This window comes from Haliotis cracherodii, unplaced genomic scaffold (genome assembly GCF_022045235.1).
Source record: "Haliotis cracherodii isolate W230 unplaced genomic scaffold, xgHalCrac1.p SCAF_32, whole genome shotgun sequence".
Classification (NCBI taxonomy): Eukaryota; Metazoa; Mollusca; class Gastropoda; order Lepetellida; family Haliotidae; genus Haliotis; species Haliotis cracherodii.
In genome coordinates this window covers 2,747,591-2,755,551 of record NW_027266289.1, presented here as the reverse complement: position 1 = coordinate 2,755,551, position 7,961 = coordinate 2,747,591, and the positions used below count along the sequence as shown (strand labels likewise).

Here is a 7,961-nt window from a genome sequence, read left to right as displayed (position 1 = left end):
GTGGGTATGCATTGTTCACAAGTTGTTTTGCGACATGGGTCCAATGTGTTAAGCTTATTGCTGGTGTCCCCCACCATGATATTGTTGCAATATTGCTAAAAGTGGCAAAACAGCATTCTCACTCAGAACAAAATGGAAAGTCATTGGCTATGTGCTTTGGCATTTGACCCTGGTGAGATTAACAGATTAGTTTGGAACGGTATCAGTACTTGTTATATCGGGACAGTGTAGTTTCATGGGAATATAAAACTGAATACAATTGTCCCAAATTGGTGCATAAGACTAATGCCATCCATAGAAAACACCTAAATAAAGTATAGAAAAAATATCAATGTTATTTGTCTACTAAGGTGGAACTACAACTGTTGTTAAGTGAGCTGTATTTATAGTAGGAAAACATTCAGGGCATTAGTATATTTTATATTTGTTCAGCACCTATGTTATGGCTGATCAGTATTATATTTCTTTATGCTAATGAAGCAAAACAAATCATGTTTTTGGAAAAAAATCTTTTTTATTGATTATATGGCATTTCATTGGTACATATCACAAATTGAAATTTGATCAAGCAAGAAGAGGAACTAGCATAAAGTAACCAGTGGTGTTTGCAAGGCCTTACAGAATAGACGCTTCAATACCATTTTCTAAATAAACAAATTAGTCAAATCTCAGAAGAATTTTATTGAAGAAGAATATCTAAAGTCAATTATGTTTCTGCAGTAAACCACAAAAGTCATTCAGATTTGTATAGTCAGCATCGGTGTACACAAACTGGACATAGTCACAGTGCTTTGGCATAAATTCATTCAGACTTCATTAGTGTCATAATAAAACCACCTACAGTCACACTGATGTGGCATTATTTATTCAGAATCATCACTTTTTGAGGTGAATCTGTTGGTTGTTATCAGGAGGACTGTTCATCATCCGGCGAGTCCTTTGTCTGAATTGTGTGAGCAAGATCTTCTTAAATGTAGCTGGTGTCAGATTGTGAAATCCAGGTACCTGAAACATTTCATAACATCTTTAGAAACTTGTTAGTCAAAAGTTATGAAACACACACATATTTACAAATGTTTAAAGTTGTTTTCTCGAACAGTGAGGTATTGACAATTTATCTTGCAACTGATATTTAACCAATCTTTGAACATGTACATAAGCCACTGCAAACAGAAAAATGTTCAGAAAATACAAAAATGTATCCGGTCTTCTAAAACAATACCACAAGGTTCACCTGAATTTTGCTTGAATGTTTGCATTACATCAAAATGTAAGGAAGGGTAAACAAGACTATGCAAAACTAAGTTACATAGGTTCTTATACATAAATACATAAATGCAACTATTCATAATTATCAAAACACATGTCGTGTAAGTGATCTCAAAATACAACATAATGAGCGAGTGAGTTGGTATAGTTTCATGCAGCTTGTTAGCAATATTCCAGCTATGGGCTTCGCACATTGTACCCATGTGGTGAATTGAACCCGGGTTTCAGAGACTGTTTCACCCACTAGGCTACCCTTGCACACCAAATACAAAAGAAAGTATATTAGGAATTCAGACAATAGATATTCTCACCAAATTCATTAATTCATTAATGGAAGCTATATTGAAATTCAAATTTTGACAAATTAGGATGAGACTGTAGAAGCATTTATCTAAGTTATTATGGATATTTAATATCTACCGTTAATTGGTAGTCCATCATAGACAGTGATAAGAAATTCAACTGAAAAGTACAACCTGAACCATCAACTAAAAACTATGTATATTACATTAAAGGGGCCGGTCATGTATTACCGGTATGCTCTCATTCATTTTTTGACACAACCCTCCCTGAAAGAAAATGCAAAGCATTTTATATTTTATTTTCCATTTTGTCAAAAGCCTCTCACATTTTGGGGTGACCCTCCCTGTTTGTTCTGATCTGAATTCAAATATTCATGACTCATTATCATATTTTATAATTTATCCTATCTTTTTTTGAAAATTAACTAAATGAAGATTAACAATAACATGCAAATCTGCCAAAATATTGGCCTGGCAAAGTTTAAATTAATCATAATTACTGTTATAAAGTTTTGGATCCATCATCTGTTTCTAAATACAGTGAAACCCAACTTTGACTTGTGTGGCATTGTTGTATCATCTACCCAATGTTCTTTATGCATTGATATGCATCTGCACAGAGTGGTCAAAGTCTGTGTCTGACACATAGTGTGCTACAAGGGAGACATCAGTCTAGCCAAACTGTCTGAAAATCTCAAGGGCTGCCTTGGTAGCATCAAGGGATGTAGCTAATCCTAAATAAACATTAAACAAGTGACATCATCTCTTCTACAGAACACATGATCAAAGCCTTCCCCACCTTTGATGTTTATTACCTTGCTACTCTAAAAACAGCTAATTAGCAAAATGAACTCAATGTCAACTCATTGTGGGCTAGGGATTAACAGGGCAATTAGTGTCGGGTGGGTTTTAGTACTTGCAATTGTCTGTTAATTACTTAATTGAGTAGTGACGGCTTTGTCAGTTGTGCCTTTACAACCACGCTGACTGCTATTCAACTAATCGAGTCAGTTTACTATGTAACATGCTTCTTGGGACCAAGGAAATGTATCTTGCTGGATAACAGTTTTTTCTAATTTATCAGAGATCAGAAATAATAATAATGACGTTTTTGATGTGTATTTCTTTGTTGTGTTTACTAGGACATCATGAGCATCGACACACACATTTGGGAGCAATGACATGCATCAACCAAGTCACCGAGCCTGATCGCCACCTGATGGCGTTAGTCAACTCTTTAGACAAGCATTGTCGCCCGTTAAGGAAAGTATTGGGTTACTTTTTATTTGTGTGTCCCAATTACGCCATTATTAGAAATAAAATGTATTATACACATGAATATGATATAAAAACGGCAAATATGGTTGACAATATGAGCATTGATCTAAGCATTTGGAGCAGAATTGTGAATATAAACCTAATGAAGGAGTAAGTACATACTCCGAAATGTTGTGATCATCATAATAAAGAAGTTGACATTAATACATTCTCCACCTTTAAGTCCTTATGCGTATAACTTGTAAATAACTTTCATAGACTTCAGGAGTTTATCTGTGATATATGTGTGCACTTAAATAAATCACTGCATCCTTACCTGAGGCAGGAATAGATAATAGGCAGGAACAGAAAAAAAATAGTCAAAGTTATAGCCAAATTAAGGTATTTGAAGATTTTCAGTTGTGGCGACACTTTCAGTGAAACCCATACAGTATTTGATTTGTAGTAGTTAACGGTTCTGGTATTTTCTGTCTGAAACCGTAAAGAAGTTCCGAAATTGTAGCGAGCAACTGCCCAGACATAAGGAGGAACAAGATGACATAGATATTAACCCATTTGTAAACTGTACAGCCTGAAGATTTTTTGTTGCCACATATCAATAAAATAGTTCCATATTGGCGGATTTATTTGTTGTAATGTAAGGGCAGAAATAGCATCAGTTATTACTGACAAATATCCTTGTAAAACCTTTCAACATGTTCAAATGACACATCGAAAGGACATTGTGAAAAATTGTAATCTGATAGCACCATGTTAAGATTCTTAAATACAGTTTCAGCTTGACATTGAGTACTTTAAACTTTAAAGTGAAAAATACATTCACAACAAGTGAGCTGTGTCTGCCAATCAGAGTCGGTGAGTAAATTGGAGTAGGGGACTAATTTCGAAGGTAAACTTGTTTCAACGTTTAATAACTACATGTATTTGTGTTTGTATGAGACGATGTGTGTTTAATTCCATATATTTTACTTCAAAGCATGTTATCACAATAAATTGAGTCGGGTATAGGATAAGTTGGAGTAGAGGCTAATTTCTAATGTAAACTTGATTTAACATTTCACAATTATTGGTCTTTGCAAGTTATCAATCCAAGTTTAATTTCATTTATTTTACCAAGGTAAACAAAAAATAAGGTATCATTTTCAGCAAGTAATAATCGCCGTTTTCGCTTTCGGCGAGTATTTCGCCAGTCAGTGCCGTTTTGCTAAGGTGTCGTTTCAGCTATAACCCGCTTATTGCACATTATAAGTTTCAATTTATATTTAAAATCCTTTTAACCACTGTAATAAGTAAAAAAAGAAATAAAAGCATATAGAAAATAAACAAGCACTTGTTATGAAATGAGCATCCGCAGGCAATATTTATAAGATAATCCTGCATGTAGCTGTGGCCATCACACTGAAGATGCACTTCACTTCTTTCTCATATGCCCAAATTACAATGATTTAAGACAGAATATGTACTATTATGTAAAGGGATATGATCTTAATTCAATTCTATTAGGTAATCCTGAAAGGACGTCAAAAATAAACTTAGAAATTCTTAAATCAGTACAAGACTACACTCAGCTATCCAATAGGTTTTGTGATTTTACATAGCATCTTAAATTTATAATACTATTCCTTGCCGTATATTGCAGTACACTATTGCTACTAAAAATGCGACCTGACAGCGCCGACAACGTAGTTTCTATAATAAGAACATGTATATAATTGTATTCCTTGACTGTACTTTTGTCACATCATATTGTATTCTAATTCTGGAGCGGTATTCAAATAAGTTTTTGCTTGTTTACCCATCCAGTTCACAAGTTGTGAAATAAATATGTTTAAAACAATATTTAGTAAACAAATAATTAAAACTTATGCAACAACATAGCGTGTGGAGACGATAGACCACTGAAAAGAGCATATATATGCACATCCAATGACCCCTGACATCACAAGGCATTGTTTTGCCAGTGTGTCAGTCAACAGAATACTACGAATTACACCACAGGGTACTGTGACCTGTTTGAAAAGTTAGGTACTGTATTCTAAAGGTAGGCCTAAAATTCTAGACAATCCAGTGATTGATATTGTGAACATCAATCAACACTGTTAGATGGTTACTGTCAGATGCCATGAACCAGGTCACCGAGCCTGATCACCTGATCTATTAGGTTATCTCTTATGGGTGAGGCTAAAACGGCACCTCGGCAAAATGTCACTGATTTCTCGGACGAAAACAGCACCTTGTTTTGGCAAAAAGGGCTACTAATTGTTGTCTGTTATCAGGAGAGACATGTTGATTCCTGGCCGAAAGATATATAAATGAAATTTCTATAAAATTACTATTTATTTCCTACTTACTAAAATAAATATGACATATATAGTATACCTGTTGTCCAGTTTCTTGACATTTTCGCCAGACTCAGTATCAGCTTGACATTGAGCTAATCTGAGTAAAGCTACTTAAGACTTCAAAGCATGTGATCTTTCAATGATAGTTGTCATCTCCAAATCAGAGTCGGCGAGTAGATGCTAGTTTTTAATGTAAACCTTTTTGAACATTTCTCAGTTATTTGTGTTTACAAGTGGCCATGCAAGTTTAATTTCATGTATTTGGGCATATTCAGACCTAAGGTAAAAAAAATAACAAGGTGCTGTTTTCACCAGGCAATAGTAGGCAAGGTGCTATTTCCCTTTATAGTATAACCCTCTCTTACAACTAGCATAGGTTGATGGGGACCAATTCCAACCTGGAATCCCCACATGAGTGGGTATGGTTTTACGCTGTTTTTAGCAATACCACAGCAAGGGACACCTGACATAGACTTCACACATTGTACCCATGACAAGAATCGAACCTTGGTCTTCAGCACTTCAACCACTAGGCTACCCCACCGCCAAAATTCCCAACATGATAAAGTTGTCATCACGGTATTCTTCAACAAGTTCAAGTGATAATATCTATACCTTTCAAATGTCTTATCTTCCACTTCACAATGTTCACTGTTGCAAAACTCCTGTCATTTAATTTGTTCTTGATTCTTCACACCTGCAAAAGTAAGTTTAGTCGGTACGGTATGAACTAAAAAAATGAGACACTTTAGAGTATCTAGATAAAGGAATATAAGTAAGCAAACATATTTCTACATCATATACATTAGCAAGGATTAACATAAGTTAGGTAGATTGCTTATGCTACAAAAATTAAATCACACATTTACTAACATATATAAAACAGAATAAGTGGCTTACAGAAGATAAATAACTTTAATACGTGATCAATATTATTAACATATTCCTTACCTGAATCAGAGACCATATAACAGTCTATGTATTATGGTCTCTGTCTGAATATGTCACGTCTTCAGCTCCCTGCAATCGAGGTTGTGAAACATTTCTGCTGTAGGAATATTACATCCGCTGGGATATCCCTTGTCACACTGCCTGGCATGGTAGGCAAACGCATATTCCATACACCACATAGGTATACTTCCTAATACACACTGTCGAAATCCCCGCGGCTCCCAATATGGCCTGCATGAACTGTAATCGGCCAACCTCGTCTCTTTCCGTAACTGCTGCAGAAATGACCGCTCGTCATTCGTGACCAACTCGTGTTATTCCGGGACAAGCAAGTCTACCCATAATTCCCTGTATGACCGTGGGCGCCATTTTGGAACACAAATGTAAACACCGTGATGCTTGATTGCGATAGGCTTACCTCGTGTATCAATACATTGTTCTCAATCACCTCTAACACGGAAATCCCGGTCGAAATCCACCTGAGCCATCCACAACGAGGACGTCAAGTATTTCGAAAACTCGATTGGCAGCCGAAGGAAGGAAGAGCAGCTTGCAGATGCCAGGTACGTAGCAGGGCTTCGAGACACAATGTTCCATGATTTCTATACAGAGATCTTATGGAATGGATTGATTTAGATATTTTCCTGATCTCCATGTTACTACTGTAAACGTCAAGGGCCTTTTAGTTTTGTTGTTTTCGGAAACCCTTTGTTAGTATTATGATCAAGTGTTTGTTGTGACATGGTATTTCTATTTGGGCTTGCATAAGAGCTAGAGGTGCAGGACTTTTAAGGGTCGTGTCCTTATTCTCAACATAACGCTGGGATTTGATGATGAGGGTTAGTTACCAAGGGTATAAATCTGGCAAAGTGCATGTCAAACAAAATGTGGCATTCAATTCCAATCATGTGTTGCCGCCTGAACCGCCTGAAAGTGAGATATGGATCACAATGAATAATGACAGCTTATCAATCTTTAACAAATTCACACTGAAACATTGAAAGGATAAAGACAATTTAGTTGTTTTCTGTTTCAGCATGTTCAGGGTTTGTGGGGAGGTTCACAGACATCCTCAGGGAGGATACCAAGTATTGAGTGAGTATTTTTGTTTGTGATAAATACAAACTACATGTATTCATCATGGTATATTTCAATGCAATGTGAAACATCACACTCACAATAGTCCAGCTCTGTGATGGCAGCCTGTAAATATTTGAACATGGACCAGGCAATCTAGTGATTGTTATTATCAGCAAAGATCCATGCCCTCAGAGTATGATGACAACCTAGTCTGACCACCCAATTCATTAGTTGATTAGTGTTTGCAGCGGTAGTCCTAAAATGATTGCATAAAGCAAAACCTTTAAAATGTCAAAATGACTAGTGCCAATTTCTAACCCTCGTTTTTGGATGTTGTGTTTGTGTGTGTATGTTTGAGTGTATTTAGGTTGGTTTGTTGTTTAACGCCGCACTCAGCAATATTCCAGGTATATGACGGTGGTCTGTAAATAATCGAGTCTGGACCAGACAACCAAGTGATTGATATCATGAGCATCGAGCCACAGAATTGAGATCAATGACATGCATCAACCAAGTCAGCGAGCCTGACCACCCGATCCCGTTAGTCGCCTTTTACGACAAGCATAATGGCCTTTTACGGCAAGCATGGGTTGCTGAAGACCAGTTCTACCCCGGAATCTTCACGGGTCGAGTGTATTTAACTTAAATCATAAATCTTATGCTTGTTTCTCCGTGCTTTTACAATGTAACCCAAATTTTCTCGGGAATAATAAAGTATTCTCTTATTTATATCATTTCT

At 36.2% G+C, this 7,961-nt stretch overlaps 1 long non-coding RNA gene across 1 annotated transcript; it reads right to left on the bottom strand.

Annotated features, from left to right (window-relative positions):
• Positions 1–918: 918 nt before the first annotated feature.
• Positions 919–6,341, bottom strand: LOC139477219 (uncharacterized). The gene is made up of 3 exons (XR_011654151.1): positions 6,143–6,341; positions 5,807–5,888; positions 919–1,005 (listed from the first exon to the last, which is right to left on the bottom strand). It is a non-coding gene; the product is annotated as an uncharacterized lncRNA (long non-coding RNA).
• Between the last annotated feature and the right edge of the window lie 1,620 nt (positions 6,342–7,961).